Source organism: Chiloscyllium plagiosum, unplaced genomic scaffold (genome assembly GCF_037043375.1).
Source record: "Chiloscyllium plagiosum isolate Xiang-an unplaced genomic scaffold, Cpla_swu_hap1 HiC_scaffold_14, whole genome shotgun sequence".
Taxonomy (NCBI): Eukaryota; Metazoa; Chordata; class Chondrichthyes; order Orectolobiformes; family Hemiscylliidae; genus Chiloscyllium; species Chiloscyllium plagiosum.
In genome coordinates, this window is record NW_028270152.1 from 58540825 (window position 1) to 58558900 (window position 18076).

The 18076-nt window shown below is 40.1% G+C and overlaps 1 protein-coding gene across 13 annotated transcripts in view; it reads right to left on the bottom strand.

The window, feature by feature from the left end:
* chl1b (cell adhesion molecule L1-like b) overlaps nucleotides 1–18076 on the bottom strand; it is a 900313-nt gene that overhangs the window by 2985 nt on the left and 879252 nt on the right. The window lies entirely within an intron of this gene.

Consider the following 18076-nt stretch of genomic DNA (forward strand, 5'->3'; position numbering starts at 1 on the left):
CATTGGTAATGGAGATTTGGAAAATCTTCAGTTGCATTGTTCCTGAGAAATTAACAATTATATCATCCTTGATTCTTTTATTAAAGGAGTTTAATGATTGTCTGATGGTTTTATGCAAGCAATCTTCACTTCAGTAATTCAATTGCTGGTCACTTGATCTCACTACCAATTGATTTATCCCCTAAATTAAAAGATTTCAATCCATTATTACAGTATCTTTTTCAAAGGTTAAATGAGTAATACATATGTACTTTTATATTGACTGGTAAATTGCAGTAATCAATGATTGCTCCAACATTTTATCATGTTCATTATTGTTAATTTGACCACATAAATAGAATTCATTACGGAAAACAATGACAACGTCAGTATTAATTATATCAAATTTTGGATATTCCCAGGAAGGGCAAAGTGGGTTTCTACTGATATCGAGTCATGGAGTTAAGCAGCATGGAAACATACCACTTGGTTCAACCCGTCCATGCTGACCACACATCTCATTCTGATCGAGTCCCATTTGCCAGCACTTGGCCAATATCCCACTAAATCTTTCCTATTCATATACCAATTTTAAATGTCGTCACTGTACCCACCTCCACCACTTCCTCTGGCAGCTTGTTCCATACATGCACCACCCTATGCATGAAAATGTCACATTTCAGGTCCTTTTTAAATCTTTCCCCTCTCACCTTAAACTTATGCCCTCTAGTTTTGGTCTCCCCCACCCTGTGGAAAAGAGCTTGGCTATTCATCCTATCCATGCCCTCATGACTTTATAAACCTCCGATATGTTGTTCTATAGCCAAACACAGTTCCAAAGAGCACAGAATATACTTATAAGTAAGTATATAAGACTTACAGCACATAAATAGGTCTTCAGTACCACAGGGTCAATACCGGTATTAATACTCCACACAAACCTCCTTTTATTCTCAATAAGTCTTCCCAAAATGCATCTATACCCTCCCCTTGCCCTCTCATTTATTGTTCAGAATCTTCTAGTCCCAGAGGTGATAGGCCTGGAGCAAAAATCAATTAGGGGGTGTGGTGGCACGCCAGAAATGAGCAATCTTCTGAGCTTGACTGGGATTACATGTTGGTCAGGAAGCTCCAAGCTCAACCTTCAACTAATGACCACTTAAGGACCTATTCCTAACCGTTTGCAATGATCTGATTGATGGATTGATTATTGTCACGTACCATGATACTGTGAAATATACTGTTTTGCGTGCTCTACAGGCAGATTGTACCATGCAAAGTGCATCAGGATACCAGAACAGAGTGCAGAACACAGTATTACAGCCACAGAGAAAGTGCAGAGAGTGAAAGATCAGAATTAACGTTTGAGAGGTCCATTCAAACAGTGGGGAGGAAACTGTTATTGAATCTGTTTGTGTGTGTATTCAAACTTTTATATCTTCTGCCTGACATAAGAGAACATAACCAGTGTGTGAGAGGTCCTTGATTATGACCAGACCTGAAACATTAACTCTGATTTCTCTTCACTAATGCTGCCAGACTTGCTGAGCTTTTCCAGTAACTTCTGGTTTTGTTTCCAATTTACAGCATCTGCTGTTCTTTCGGTTTAATTTGATTATGATGTTGCTATACCAAGGTAGCAGGAAGTAGGGATGGAGTTAATGAATGAAAGGCTGTTTTGAGAGATGGACTGGACTGTGTTCACAACTCTATGGTTTCTTGCAGTCTTGGGAAGAGCAGTTGCCATACTACATTGTGATGATCTCAACTCTAGATGAGATGAGAAAGAGTTAATCCACCTGAATGGTAAAACAGTGGAGCCAGGGTGTCAGTTATGGGAGAGGCCCCTCAATCAGCACCAATGTGTGTATGATCAAAGAACTTGTCATAGGGCAGTGGGCGGCTGCTGAGAATCATCCCCTGTCCTTGCTTTGATCTCTCTCTCCCCCTTCTCTCTGACTCGAACCCCAACCTCCAAACAACATTACCTGATACTTGGATTCTCTTAATGCTGCTTGTCACACTGGCACCAGTCATAGCCGTCTTGGTCTTTCTGCTGAGTGAAAGACTCTTGCCAGCCTTTGGTTTGGCTGACAGTTCTCACTGGGTGGGATTTCAACCTCTGGAACCTTTTTTGAGAGAAAACCACATGACCGCCATCCAAACAACCTGATTTGAGGAAGGCACAGTGGGACTTGTATTGGAAAGTCCGAATGAGTGTCATGCCACCTTTTTAGAAAGCAAGCTAGATACCCAGTGAAAATGCAACATTCTATCACTTATAATCTGAAACCTCCTTTTAAATTTAACATTGCTATCCCCTTCAATCACTGGCATATCATTAAACATCTTTATAATTCTGAAGATCTATTTCAGGTCTCCTCTGTCAAAGAAGGATCTTTGAAATATTCTACTCCAGAGAGCTGTGGATACTCAGTTATTTAGTAAAGTCCAGATATAGATCCATAGTTTTCAGATACTAAGGGAATTAAGGGATTATGCAGGAAAAAAAAGGGGTTACGCTGGATCAGCCATAGTCTTGGTGACTGGTGAAGTAGATTCAAAGAGTCAGGTTATCGGCTCTGCTCCTGTCTCTTGTGTCACTATGTACAGTAATCCAGGTGCACCAAATGAAGGCTGTCCATACATTGCTGTTTTATTCCATGAGAAATTAAATATTGTGTTCCTTGTTTTGTATAGTTTACATATGTTTTTAAGGAGACAGATCTTACATTGTTGTCAATCACGCCAACAAAGACGGGATCTGAGGTATTAGTCCCGTTACTCTATCAGTCTACAGTAGTTGCAACAGATGTGGATGTCAAGCATTTACAGCGAGGAGTTGACCTCGGCTGAGTGTTGCAGACTGGCACATTCCAAGGTCCAGGACTACGTGATGCACTAAGGCAGCTGCCGCCAAGGCACAGTGGGGAAAGAACACCATCTAAGATCTTTCTGCCGAAGTTAAATGGTGGTCTGTTAAGTTATCAGATACGCCACCTCCACCACCACCATCACCCCCTCACCACCACCCTCCACTCCATTCTGTGCCTCAAATATATGTAAATATAATCTTGTACAAGAATGAAATGTCTTTGCTTTGTTTGTTGGATTCAGTCAAACTCCAGTATTTGTTTCTCCATATGCTACTGTACAGGACTAAACTGCTTCAGTGACAATGTGTGTATATAAAGATATTTTTTATGAATAAAAGTATATTTTTCCAGTTATAAAAAAACTATTGGTTAACACTGGCTGTATACTGTCTTATCTTCAAATAAAGAACCACATTATTGTACCACTAATTTTGTTTATGATTGGTACGTTTACATCAAATAGAAGAACATAGCATTGTTCTTGCCCTTAATTTGGGATTGTACCCAAATTACAGAAGGGATTGCATCTTCTGTAAGGGAATGCTCTTCAACATCACTAGTTCATTACATTGTGAAGAAATGGCAAAATGAACCTTCTTATGTTGAATTTAATTTGCTGTTTATTCAATCAGTGCTAACCTCTTCACACTTTTCCTCCTTTTGATTCATCCTTTCTATGCTCCATACATGATATCGTCTGCAAATTCTGAAACAATCGTTATGAATTGTTATCAGAACCCCTTATATTGAGAGATATTTCTTTACTTTTAATTCCAACATGTACTGTTTTTAAAAGGAGGACTTCTACAGAAAACATGTGGGCTTAAATTCAATGAGTCCTGTTTAAGCCGACGGAATGTTGCACATGTAAGTTATCAAGGAAACTGGAGTGTGATCTCTTCACTACAATGAATACAGGGGGCTAACAACCTGGGGTCAACAACAGTCAACCCTTGTGGATTATGTAAGAGAAAGTGAGGACTGCAGATGATGGAGACCAGAGACGAGAGTGTGGTGTTAGAAAAGCACAGCCGGTCAGGCAGCATCCAAGGAGCAGGAGAATCGACGCTTCGGGCATAAGCCCTTCATCAGGAATTATGTCCCTATATTGCAGACACATTTTGTGTTTCTCCCTTTGAAGAATGCACAATGAAAAGGGTTAAAAAATAATTTCAACTCTAGTGACAGGGACTCATGAGACTGAACACTTTGATGCGTATCATGCTGGGTTTCAGCGTTAGCATGCTATGGAGATCAAAGTCAAAGAACTATCCTTGAATTATCCCCATGTTGCAGGCAAAGGTAGACCCATCTCACTTTGAGTGCTGCAACAAAAAAAAGGGTCAGGCCAAAGGATGTTCCACCAACCCACAATAGCAAGAACCTCAAAATTACCCTTGCAGCTGCCAACATCTACAGTATTAGTGCAACAATAACGATCACAATGTCATCTTATCTGCTCTTCACAAATAAGTCAAATACTTGAAACTTGATTATCCTAACGAGACAGGAGGGAAGTATTTAGTTCAGAGAATCAATTGTTCAGATAACCAATCTGATTGCAAACAAGCCGTAATTTATGAGTGCCGGTTATCCAAACATGCCTCTGTTATCAAGCAAGACATGCCATAATGCCGTTGAACTGATAACTAAATGCTGAGATGCCTAATGCCGTTTTTATGGGACTTTGAGATCTTGTTCAGTTAATCCGAAATGTTGATATTGAAGTTTGGATAATGGAGGCTGTACTGTACTCATCGTATCACTTTCATTAGTTTTAACCTTTTGGAGTGACCTGTTATTTTAGTATGTGTGTGTGTATACTACATTTGCATCTCTTCTTGCATACAGCAATTAATATACTCACTTATTTTGATTAAACAAAGAAATCCTGGCTAAATTGACTCTTTTAAAATATCATTTCACTGGTTCTGGAGAAAAAAGGTATCCTCAAGGGAAGGGATTCCTTATTTAATTTGACCTTGTAGCAACCAACTAAAGAAGGGAGCTAGCTCATTCTGACTCTCAGTTGAGGATACCACACCTGGAATCGTAATGAATTGTGGAACCTCACCTGGGCTCTGGTCATAAATCTAGAAATACATAAATATATCTAATAAACAACAGTGGTCCCACCACAAACTTCTTTCAACCTTTATTTCAGATTTTTACTTAGTTCAAATTCCACCAAGTGCCACGGTGGGATTTGAATCCATGTGCTTAGAAGTTCTGGAGTTCTGGACCACATGACCACTATCTCTCCAAGTCCCTGTTGACTTTTGTATATTTCTAGACACAGTATTGATGTTGATTAGTGGTGCGTATTACTTGGTTGCCAAATATACCACTTGAGGTTCAGGATGGTATTCAAATGGGTGCGCAGAGTTGAGTGAGTTGTACCAGAAGCCACATTGCTTTGGGAGTTAGAGAGAGTACAGCAAGTATCCATTTGAAAATGTAATAGCAGCTCTGCTTTTTGGAGCTCACTGTTCTGGATTATATAACTTCTTAATCATAGATTGTCTCATTAACATTCAAGCTGTGAAAAGAAACACCATCAGCACTATTTAAGTGGATCATCAATTGACTACAGGTTAAACGATGACTAATTTCTTCCTGCAGTTGTTTCTAATCTGCAAGAGTTTGGTGCCTTCTGTATCTAGTTCAAGTTGTGAATGTAAACAGGGTATGGGCTATTTTGACTTTGAGTCAACAGAATGGGAAGTCTTATTGTTTTCTAAGTCACTTTGTAGTCATCTGAGTATATTTTAATACAACTTTTCTTTACGGACAAACATAACAGCTGGTCAATGATCTGCACTGCCCCAATGTGTCTCCTCCAGGAGATCTTTATACAGCTCTCACTCTTAGCCACATGATTACACATAATCACACCATGATGTTCATACTTTTAAACTACTGCTCGTGGCAGGAACATGGGAACTTGTGGAGTGGCAGCAGTGCAAAAGTAATGCTGTCTTTCTGAGCCATGACAGCAGTTTCATGCTCCATGGAACTACTGCCAACTGAAATGTGGTGATATCCTAACAATCCTTGTTATCTCTTCAAAGGCAGATAAACTTGCACACTGTCATTTGCCGTCACAATGATAGCCATCTGAAACTTGAACAGCAGCAAATTGAACTCAACTGACCTCCATTTGAGCTTCCAATGCATCACTTATGCTTATGGTGAAGCAGCAGCTGAAGCTGACCCACTAGATGCTGCATCATGACTTGATCCATAGGTGTGCTCATGCAATTGGCCACTGCTCCATGTTTGAAAAGGGCAAGTCTCAAGGACAGTGCAAAGCCCTGTGCAAAGTCAGTGCTGGGTACTTCCATGTGTTTTGAGATGGACTACAATCTACTTAATGCACTGAGCATTTTTTTTTATGCATACCTATCATTTATTTTCTGTACTTCCTTGCCTCTTAAATAACAATCTCAGTCTTTTGTAGAGCCCAACTGCACCCTCATCCTCCACTGGGGCTGGCATCTCTGATTTCCTTGCTCCCTGCTTAGTTAAAAACTCCTCATGCCTGGCATCTCATCACTGTGGATCCATGTCACTTTGTCATCCTCTACACACAGTTTCAGGATTAGATATGAGGGTACCATCATCTTTGATGGTATCAGTGTCTTTGTAGCCATGCTTTTGAGGTGGATACCTCAACATCAGCCAACACCATTTCTTCCAAGGCTGCCTGGATTTGTAGGCATAGCTATTGTCTTCCAGCTAGCTTTTGCAATTTGTGGTAATCCATCACCTTATCCTATAAAAGAGAAGGAAATACACCAGCGAGTGTGATGAAATCTGTTTATTGTAAGCTTCATAGATAAAGTGTGGTCGAGCACATTAATGTCCTTTATAGGCTCCAATTGATGGCTACTGCTAGTCGATAAATATGGAGTTATCGTGAGTTTAACTGTCTATGTGTTGAATGGTGTATTGGTGAGGAAAGAACATCACTGACCCAAACTACTTATGTGAGGTCATTGAATATCTTTTGGCACATATTTTCTTCTGTTCTTTCTTGGGATGTGGGTGTCGCTGGCTGGGTTATCACATATTGTCCATTCCTAGTTGCCCTTCAGAAGGTGATGGTGTGCCGCCTCTTGAACCTTTGGAGTCCATCTTGCTGTTCGGGAGGGAGTCCTAGGAATTTGACCCAATGAAACTCAGGGAAGGGCAAAAGACAGGATGGTGAATGGCTTGGAGAGGAACTTGCTGCTGGTGATGTTCTCATGTACCTGCAGCTTTTGTCTTTCTGGACAGAAGTGCTTGTGGGTTCAGAAGGCTCGGTCTATGTAGCCTTAATGAATATTTGCAGTGCATCTTGTAGATAGTATACACTGCTGCTACTGTGCCTCAGTCTATGGATGTGGTGCCAATCAAGTGGGTTGCTTTGTCCTGGATGGTGCAAAGTCTCTTCAGCGTTGTTGGAGCTGCACTCATCCAAGCAAGTGGGCAATTTCCATCATGTTTCTGACTTCTAGGTGTTCAATACACTTTGGGAGTCAGGTGGTGAGTTACTTTATATAGGATCCCAGCCTTTGAGCCGCTCTTGTCACCACTCTTTTTATATGTTGTGTTCAGTTTTTGGTCGATGCTAACTCCCAGAATGTTAATAGTGCAGGATTAAATTCCCTCTTGTCAGAGCTGGTCATTGCCTGGCACTTGTGTGGCTCGGATGTTACTTGCCGCTGGTCAGCCCAAGCCTGGAAATTGTCCAAACCTGCTGCATTTGAACATAGACTACTTCAACATCTGAGGAATGACAAACATTGCTGAACATTGTGCAATCAGTAGCAAACATCATTATGTTGGTGGGAGGGTTATTGTTGAAGAAGATACTCAGGCTTGATGAACTCCACATCATTTTAGTCCCTCTCAGGTCACACCAGGAAGACCACCCAGCCCCTTGTCAATAGATCTCTCCTCTTTTGCACCTTCTGTGCCAAGGCTTTTTTAAAGCCTCTGAAAACCTTGGAATTCAAAGTCTTCCAATGCTGTACCATTTTTCTTTCATTTTCAGAATTAATTGTGGAATGACTTCCAGCACCTTTCACAATACACTGTTCCTTTGAGAGATTCAGGCTGGTTTTCAGTCATACATGCTCGCTTTAACTGGTGCAAGCCTCTCACAATTTTGGGTAATTTGCTGAAGTATTATACCAGAGTCGAGAATGTGGTGCTGAAAAAGCACTGCAGGTCAGGCAGCATTTATTATACGACACCATATCACACAATAACATAAGGAATAGGAACAGAAGCAGACTACTTAGCCCCTAAGCCCGCAGTGCCATTTAATAATATCAGGCTGGTGTGATTGTAGCCTCAACTCTGTTTTCTGGTCTGCCAACACAACTTTTGACACTTTTGCACATCAAAAATCTGACTATATTGTCCTGAATACATTAAATGACTCCATTGCTCTCTTATTTTCATTAATCTTCCTTTTCTCCATTTAAATAGGATATTCCTTGTTTTGGAACTAGTCCCCTTAGTTCTCGACTCGCTCGTGAGAGGCAACATCCTCTAAGCATCTTTAACTCAGAGCCTCCTTAGAACCTTACATCTTTCAATAAGATCAAATTTCAATCTGCTAAACTCTGAGAACATACACCCAAAATGCTCAACTCTTCCTCAAGAATCAACCTAGTGACCATACTCTGAAGGGTTTCCAATGGAAGTATATCCATCATGGATATATGGTGGATAAATGGATAGATGGCAGAAGTGGCAGGGTAGGAGGGATTCAGCCTCTCAGCCTGTCCATTACCTCTTGCATGGCCAACTGCAACTTTTTAAAATTTTAATTATTCCCCATTTGATTTTGAATCAAATTCATGTTTTCTTCCTTCCCCATCTTTGGTGGTGGAGAGATGTTGTGGGGAGCTGTTAAGTGGGAGATTGAGCAACTATTTCAGCATTGATGGATTAAGGTCCATTCTTTATCTTTGGTGTTTCAACGGCATCTGCAATAGTGGCCAAATGAATGATTCCTTGTTCTCAGGGGTTAATTTGGATGGCCTGTTGGAAGTTGAGAAAGAGCCCTGGTTCTCCAGAGCTGGGACAATCTTCTGACTATGATGGTGGCTGGTGTATTGGTGGCCATGAAGTGGCTTTGGCAGAGGCGATATTCCAGGTTCAGTCAGTGGCGGTGGGGGCTGCTTCAGCATGCTTCTTTCTTGGCGTTGTAACCTCAGGGAGAACTTTAGCAGCTGTGGAGTAAGGTACTTCCTGCAGTCACTTATGAATCAGGAAGCCGTGGTTGGAACAAAAAATGAAATTTGTCTTAACTTTGTATGCATTTGTTTTACAATTTATGTAATTAAAATTGCATGAGATTAGTTATGGCAACTTATACACAGTTTACTGTATTTTCAGTAACAAAAAATTACTACCCTATAAATACTTAGCAGTGGCTGAAAACTGCAACAATATTAATCAGCAGACAACACCAAGTTAGTGCAGTGTCTAGATCCCATTGATCATGTACAGGTTAATTGTGCATTATAATCCCTGCCCTTGTTTTCTCGTGCTACCTCAGTTAGTCCTCTCTGTACTTTAGATCTTTTGTTATCTTGCAGAATCTAGGAATGTTCTTGCTCCTACCATTCATCTAACTGGGCTACAGTTTCCTGGGTTAATTTTGATCCCATTATTTAGAAATCAACTAAATTCATCTGGTCTGCTGGCATGACTTTTTTAAAATTGAGTTTTATACACATTAAACCCTCTTATTTCAGATTATTTATGGTGTGTTATCTTTATTCTCTTAATGTCTGACACGGTTTGATGATATTTTCTCATATGTTCAATCTGAAGCTCACCAACTATTCAGCATTTCTGTCATTTCAGGATCATAACCTCTGACTTTAATTTGTTCATGACTGAGCCTCCTTATTCTTAACTTAATTCTCTTTTATTATTTCTGCATCTATAGGAGCTTTGCTATTCCTTTCTGTTTGTTTTTCATATATCCCCTTCACTTTCTTAACCTCTTACTTGAAATCATTCATCAACATTTTTCATTCTCACCTTCATTGTTTCTTGCACTTTTCCAAGACCTTTTTCCTTAGAGCTGTTCTTGTTCTTATCTCCTTATGGATTAGTTTGTTTTTATTTTATATTTCTCATAAATCCTATTCAACTTCCCTTAATTGATTGTGACTTCTTTGTCATCAGTATTCTTTTCAGTTCCCCTCCCAAAGTCCATCCTCATTTCTTGTTAAATTTTCTCAATCTATCACTTTGATTTTTATCTCATGTATATCTCTCTTGATCCTTTATATTGTTATTACGCTCCCATGCTTACTTTTCTGCTTCATTTCATTCCCATTATTAAATCTAGCAGTGCTTCTGTCTTCATTTGCTTTTCCTCGATATCATGGTATCAGTCTACTTCCCTTTTTTTTACTCTCTGTCTCTCTCTTTCTCTGTCATGGGTACAGCGACTGAATTTGCCCATGATAATAATACTATATATTTTCCTTATTTCATGCATTGTGTACATCTTTCCCCAGCACTGTGCAGATTTTGATGTTAACTCACAGAGGCAGATATTGCCAACTGAATGAGCTTATTCCTATAACTAATAGTCTTTAGTCCCAAATCCCATATTTTACAGTTGTTTCCTATTCCATGAATAAATGTTGGCATTGAAAGGATGGCCAAATGGTTTTGATCTATTTTATATATTTATTTTTGCCTAGAAAATATCTGGAAATCTTTTCATTCCAATCTTATTGGTATTGTCTAATGTATTCTTCTTGTCTGACCCATTTTTCTTTTATACTCATATTTTTATGTGCAAACATGTTGACAATTCTACGTTAACTGTGATTTATTTCAAATATAAGAAAGATTTCAATTAATTTCTTGTCCAACTATCCTTCAGTAGACTTTCTGGTTAATCACCTGGCCAATTAATGTGGTCTATGAAAACGTCACTCAAATATCTTCACTTAATCTGTTGTGTACAATTTGCTCAGTAACTCAGTCTTGCACAAACAATCCTGTGAAAATTCTGTTGCTCTTCAGATCTGTGTAAAAATCAACTGACGTGCTGCAATAAAACACCTCTCCAAATTATCATTTGTGTCTCTATGTTAGCTTTCTAAATATAACAAGTAACAAGCTATGGAAAATGGCGTAAGAAATACATGTTAATTGTCTACATTCCACACAGTCAGCACTTTTGGGAAACCTCCTAATTAGCAACACCTCTGGCCTCACCTCCACTACATATGTGGCCAAATAATTTCTTCACATCAGAAATTCCTATGCAGAGTCTGAACTCATAGCTCATCTCGTGGTAGGCGGTGAGACCCAGTAGGAGATGTGCTGAGCTGAGACCACGGATTTTATTTTTAGGAAATTAAGTGAGAAAAAAGAGGGAGATTTGGAGGTTGCCAGATTAGCATGTGAAAGCATGAATTATAGATCATTTGGACTGTCAAGACGAAAAACAAAGTTCTCACGTGGCAATTTAACATGTGTCGAAGTGGTACATAAATAATTGTGAAAAGACAAAAAGCAGAAATAAAATTTTAGTCTCCACTTCACCCAATGAACTTCAGCATCATACCTCATCAAGTTCTTTTTTCAGAAGCGATTGGGAGTGTCATCACCTTTGCTAGTAGTTAATCCTGAACTCCATGACCAAATGTGCTTTTCAAACATGGTGCCAAAATCCAATTAATCATCATTTACATTAAAAACATTTTTGCCTCATAGCATTTGAAAGTTTTGCATCACACTCTATAAGGCTTAGTTTCCTGTTGGATTATTAACCTAGTTTCCAAACCTGGTGGAAAACATTCAGAAGTGACAGGGCTGCGTTTGCTGCTTCACTTGTTCCAGACCCTTTCTATAATCTTCAAAAGCAAACGGAAGCCCATTTGTAACTGTTTCTACTTGCATGGGTTGAACTGATTTCTGGTTGAATACCCCAGACATTGCTGATCCCTAAGTGGAGCCAAAATACGAAAAGTGCAGCAAGCACTGCTGAGTTTACATTGCAAATAGCATACACTTATATTTTGTAAGCACAGAAAGGACTTGCTACAGGGTAACATCCTTGGTAAAACAATGACTGTAAGGAATCTACTAACAATGGGAAATGCTGTTTAATTCTTAATATGTGCATCTATTTATGATTTCTGTAAAGATCGCAAATTTTTTTTAAAAAAGGAATTTGAACTTTGAAAGGATGCACAGAAAGATTTTGCATTTTAAGACTTTTTCTATCATAAAACATTGAAACACTATTGTCCAAACACTGCCTGTGTAGTCAAATTATATGTTAAACTACAAAACAGAATATTCCCAATTCATTGTTTAGCTCAATTGAAAATGCACTTCACAGACATACTTTGCATTTTCCTTTAAGTAGATATTCAATTCTACCAAAACCAGTCCAAGGTCACTCTTGGCTCATGTGGGTTTTCTCGATCTGGGAAAATTTAATTTTAAAGTTCTCTTTCACTATGAGGGCGACACAAAATATTTCCACTAACCTGAGTGAATTTTAGAATCTTGCTTTCGCATGAGTTCAGTTTTTTATTCCTGTATAATCTCACACCCATACTCCTGTGTGGTGAATCATTACAACCCGCTGTATAAAGCTGCTCTCCCTCTCCTGAAGACTTCTCCTGTCTGTAGGTTTTCAAATATATTTCAGAGCATTCCCATCTCATAGCTCATCTGCACTACAATGTAGATCTCATGGGTTTTGCATTGAGATGGAAATGCTGATTTGCTATCCCTAAGACCTCTAAGTCTCTTTTATCCTAAAAATAAATGCATCTCTTGAAGCATAACTGTACACAACCTGATATTCTCAACACCTTTTGTGGAATTTGGGGACTCATAGTCTATCGACTGTTATGACCTGTTGTCATTGTCTCCAAGTATAAATACCTTGTACCTTCTTCCCAGTAAAACAGACCTCCTTTAATCTCTAATCTTTAATCTCTAACAATCATACCACTCAAGACTTGCTGACAGGGAGATTTCAGATCAGGTCATATGATCCACATCATTAACTTGAAAAAAGATCACAAACCATAATAAACTTTTAAATGTCACAAGTATAAGTAGAAGTTGCAGAGGTAGTGAATACAATGGTTATTATCTTCTGAAATTTTCAAGATTCTGGATAGGTCCCAGCAGATTGTATAAATACAAATACATCTCAAACTCCCCACTACCTCCAGTCATTAAAAGCCAAAGCCTTTGAGCATCTGGAATCCTTTCTCAACTCTTCCAAATTCTATCTTTGGATTAACCCCTGAAATACTGATGTTGATCCCACTCAGGCCATGTAATTGAGGCCAAAAATAAATGCAAATTATCCATGAGTGGCTGCTTCAGCAAGTAGTCTTTCACAGAAATCCCTTTCAGGTTTCCCATATACCAGCTGATGTCACTCCATTCCCAAAGAGAGTTGACACTGGGGTCAGCACCTCTTAGTGAGGATTGATTGGGCATACATAGTTGTTTGTCCCTGCTCACACAGATACCCGACAGAGTGCTAATGTGGCTGTGTAATTTAAAGTACTTTTCAGTATAAACACCCATACAAAGTCTATGCAAGTATATAATCAAGGTATACTCCAATGTATTCCGAGAAATTCCGATGGGGAGGTAAGTTGCTTCTGCAGCAGAGACTGCAGTTGATTGTTGGAACAATGTGGAAATTCCATTGCAGCAGACTCTGAGAGAGTTGCCTGAGAAATCAACAATTCAAATGAGCAATTCACCAGCCTTTGAAACAAAAGTCCCTTATACTCTGAGAATGAGTGGGCACTGACTCACTTCAGGACAACAGTCACTCAAGAAACATAAGATTACTTTAACTGCTGGCTAAAGATTAAACTGAATTCTCAATTCATTGCTCACCCTACCAAAACTCCTGGCTCCCTCTGCAAAACCCCCTCCCCAATACTACATTCCTCACCTTCTGACTTGACTCCCCTCTCCTGCTGGACCCAACACTCTGCTTCTGACACCCCCACTCAGGGCAACCCTGCACTTTTTAGCCAATCCAGCATCATCACCCCGATTGCTAGATTCATCATATTCCACCACCCCCTGGCTGGACCCAAATCCCTCTTCCGACCCAATCCAATAACCTTTTTCGCCTGACCCAAGTGGACCTGAACTCCTCTCGGCCAACAGACTTGACCAATCATATGCATGCAATCATTTAAATGACATCTACCCTCTCAACCACATGACACCCTATCCCTTCAATCACCTGATATGCTGACAACACTTATCTGCCACCACACTCCATATTTACCTTACATACTTATTCTTTAATATTAGCTGACGCAGTGGCTGCAGGACATTTAAATTACAGAAGACGACACACAACTTTCTGCTGTTAAAAGAGCAATATCAGTGATGAGCCTCTCTCCTGTTGGCTGAGAGGCTTTCTGGACTGATCTTCACTAAAAAAGCTACAGGGGCTCCTGTACAGGAACTTCCAGGGTAGAATTGATCAAGTACTTAACAATTTTATTTGGCTGAGCAGGATTGGAAATATGACTTTTGACCTTGAGAGGAATTTCTGGACCAATAAGTTGTGTCATTTCTTCACCATGAAAAGGAAAATCCAGCTCCATCCAACTTCATTGTTAAATCAGTGTACAGACCTTGGTGTGATAAATAACCTCCCTGAGGCACCGTTGCAGAATTAAGCTTATAAATATCTTTCAAGCCATCTGATGATTTTACTTTTATTCATTCATGGGAAGTGGGTTTCGTTGGCTGGGTCAGCATTTATTGCTTAGCCCCATCTATCCTTGAGAAGGTGGTAGTGAGCTGTCTTCTTGAACTACTGCAGTCTCTTTGATGTAGGTACATCCACAATACCATCATAGGGAGCGGTCCCAGCACTTTGACCAAACGACACTGAAGGAACGGCAACATGTTTCTAAGGCAGAATGGTGAGTCACTGGAAAGGGAATTTGCAGGTGATGTTCATATATACCTGTTGCCCCTTGTCCTTCTCAGTGGTCGTTGTTTTGGTTTCAAAGGTGTTATCTGAGGTGTTTTGGTGAATTTCTGCAGTGCATCTTGTAGATGGATACACACTGCTGCTACTGAGCATCAGTGGTGAAGGGAGGGACTGTTTGTGGATGCGTTGCCAATTAAGTAGCTTGCTTTGTACTGAATATTGTTGAGCTTCTTCTGTAATGCTGAAACTGTACCCATTCAGGTCAGCAGGGAGTTTCTGACTTGTGCCTTGTACATGGTTGTTAGGGTCAGTTAGGTCAGGAAGTACTCGCTGTGGGATTCCCAATCTCTAATCTGCTCTTGCTGCAACACTGTGTGTATGGCTAATCCACCTCAGGTTCTGGTTAATTGTAACTTCCAGGATATAGAGAGTGCAGGATTCACTGATAGCCATTGAATGTCAAGGGATGATGGTTAGGCTGCTTGTCGGAGATGGTCATTGCCTGGCACTCGTGTGACACAAATATAATTTTCCTTTTGGCAGCCCAGAATATTGTCCGGGTCTGGCTGTATTTGGACATGGATTGCTTCAGTATCTGAAAAGTTTGCAATTGGTGCTAAACATCGCTCAATCATCAGCAAATGCCCCTATTTCCAACTGTCTGATGGAGGGAAGGTCATTGGCGAAGCAGCTGAAGATGAAGATGATTGGGCTCAGGAAATTGTCCCAATGAATCCGTGGTGAGATGTGTAGAGCTGAGATGACTGATCTCTACCAACCATACCCATCTTTCCATGTACCAGGTATGACTCCAGCCATCAGAGAATTCCCCATCCTGCAGCCCCCCCCCCGCCCACCCCGATTCCCATTTACTCTAGTTTTGTTAGGGCTCCTTGATGCCACACAAGGTCAAATGTGGCCTTGATGTTAAGGGCAGTGACTCTGATTGAGCGCTGAAATTTAGCTCTTTTGTCCATGTTTGAACTAATGCTGTAATATGGTCTGGTGCTGAGTTGCCTTGGTGGAACCTAATGAGTGTCAGAGAAGGTTATTGCTGAACATATGATATTGTTGAAGCATTGTTGATGGCACCTTGCATCACTTTATTGATGAACAAGTGTAGACTGATAGGACATTAATTGTGAAATGAAATGCAACTATTCAGTACACTATAAACAGTGCTGCTGAATGGAAAAAAAGAACACCTGAAATTTAGCGACCACTCCATCCTCCAGTCCACACACAGCTTTCCAACAGCAATTCCTGAAACCTTGGCTCCTGCCATAGTCTGCCTATTATCCTGGTTCCTTTTTGCTTTCTCTGTTCTCTCCCAATCCTCTTGCAGCTTCACACTGCCCCCCATCCCCAACTAATTTAACCTCTCCCTCTCACTCCCTGGGATATTTTATGTAAATCCCTTGTATTTCCACTCTGTTTTGCCTCTTCCTCTCTTCCCCATCGCTCATCAATGGCCCCCTACTGCTCCGTTTTGCTTTCATTTGTCTCCTTTAGTGATTTCTCACCAGTTACCCTTCTGCTGTCCCATGTCATTTCCTCCCAAAGCCCTTGAAAACTTCGTTACACCTGCTCCCATGTTTTTGTACTTCCCTCCACTTCCTCCTGCAGCCCCTTCCACTCCCTCAGACTTCCTGCCATAGCCGTTCCTGTTTCTCCTCTTGTCACTCACATTGCCAGACAAGCAGAACAGAGTAGTGGAACGGCAGTATATGAATGGGAGAAATGAGAGATGGAGAGAACATCAAGGGGCTGAAGGACTGAGTGAGGAGAGAAGTGTAACAGGAGAGTATTATGTGTCCTTTTCTATCTTCCCTCCACCTTCACTATCTTTCCTGCAGGCAGCTGTGTGGGATAACACTGGGAGCGATATTACCTGTGTCCAAAGATTGTCGCTTCTCAGTTGTGGCATCAGCAAATGCAGCCTTTTGATTAGTGACCGTGTGCTGCCTAAAATTTGAAATTTTAGAATGGGTTGCAAACACAACCAAGTTGTGGGGTGAAAAAGTGCCATGTCACACTTTAACTTACTCAGATCGTGACTGAAACTGAATCTTTAAATCTCAAACGGAGGCTTCAAACAGAGGGAAATATTATGACAATGACTCACTGACAGCACAAAAAATTGATGTGTGAGGAAAAAATGAAATCGACAATAAAAGTATGAAAAAATATATCAAGCTAACAGAACATAAACATTTATTGTCTTACCTTTCTAAGGATCTGTGCCAGTTGAGGTTAGCATAAAATCAAAGCATATAACACATTCAAATAAAACTCATTGCTATGCAAGGCAAATAGTTCACTGGTTTATGACCTATTTCATCAACAAAATGTAAGTGAAAAAAAACAAACAGCTGTATAATATTTTCATTTATCTTTTGTGCAATTATTTTAGTTTTTTTTGTTACTTACTGCAGGAACAAGGGAAACATTTCCAACACCTTGCTATTGTTATTTGCTATAGTAAATCATCCTGGGGAGTTACAGACACGGATTGCCATTTGGAAATAACTCAAGGAAGGGCAAGACTGAGTGTTCAATATTCCTTTGCATAAGTTGTTCCGTAAAGATAGAAAAGGAAGGAAAGGCGAAAAGGTCGCAATATTGGTTAAGGAGAGCGTGACAGCATGATGGAAAAAGAGGATAGCTCTGAGGGATCAAGGGAAGAGTCAATTTGGTTGGAGCTAATGAATAAAAAGGCTAGAATTATATTGTAAATTACAGAATTAAATGCCAGCATCACAGAACAGTAAAAATAGAGAACTTCAGTTACCCAAATACAGACTGGGATATTAGCAGTGTAATAGCAGTGAGGAGCAAGTGTTGCTCGATGGTGTTCAGGAGAGTTTCCTTCAGCAATATGTGTCCAGTACATCAAGAAAGGATTCACTGGTACACCTGGTTCCTGGAAATAATGTGGGCCAACAGATTAAGTGTCAGCGGAGGAACATTTGGATGATAGCAATCATTGCATCGAGGTTCTGGATGGTGCTGGAGAATCATATGCAACAATCCAGCGCAATAAATATCCATTGGCAAAGAGTTAACTTCAATATAGTACTGAGCAGGATTGACTGGGACAAGAGTTTGAAGAGAAAAAATGTGAGTGAACAATGGACTACCTTTAGAGATCAGGTGGTTTAGACAGAATTGAGGTATATTCCCTCAAATGGGAAAGGTAGGACAAACAAATCCAAAGTTCCCTGGTTGAAGGAGGGCTAATTAGAGA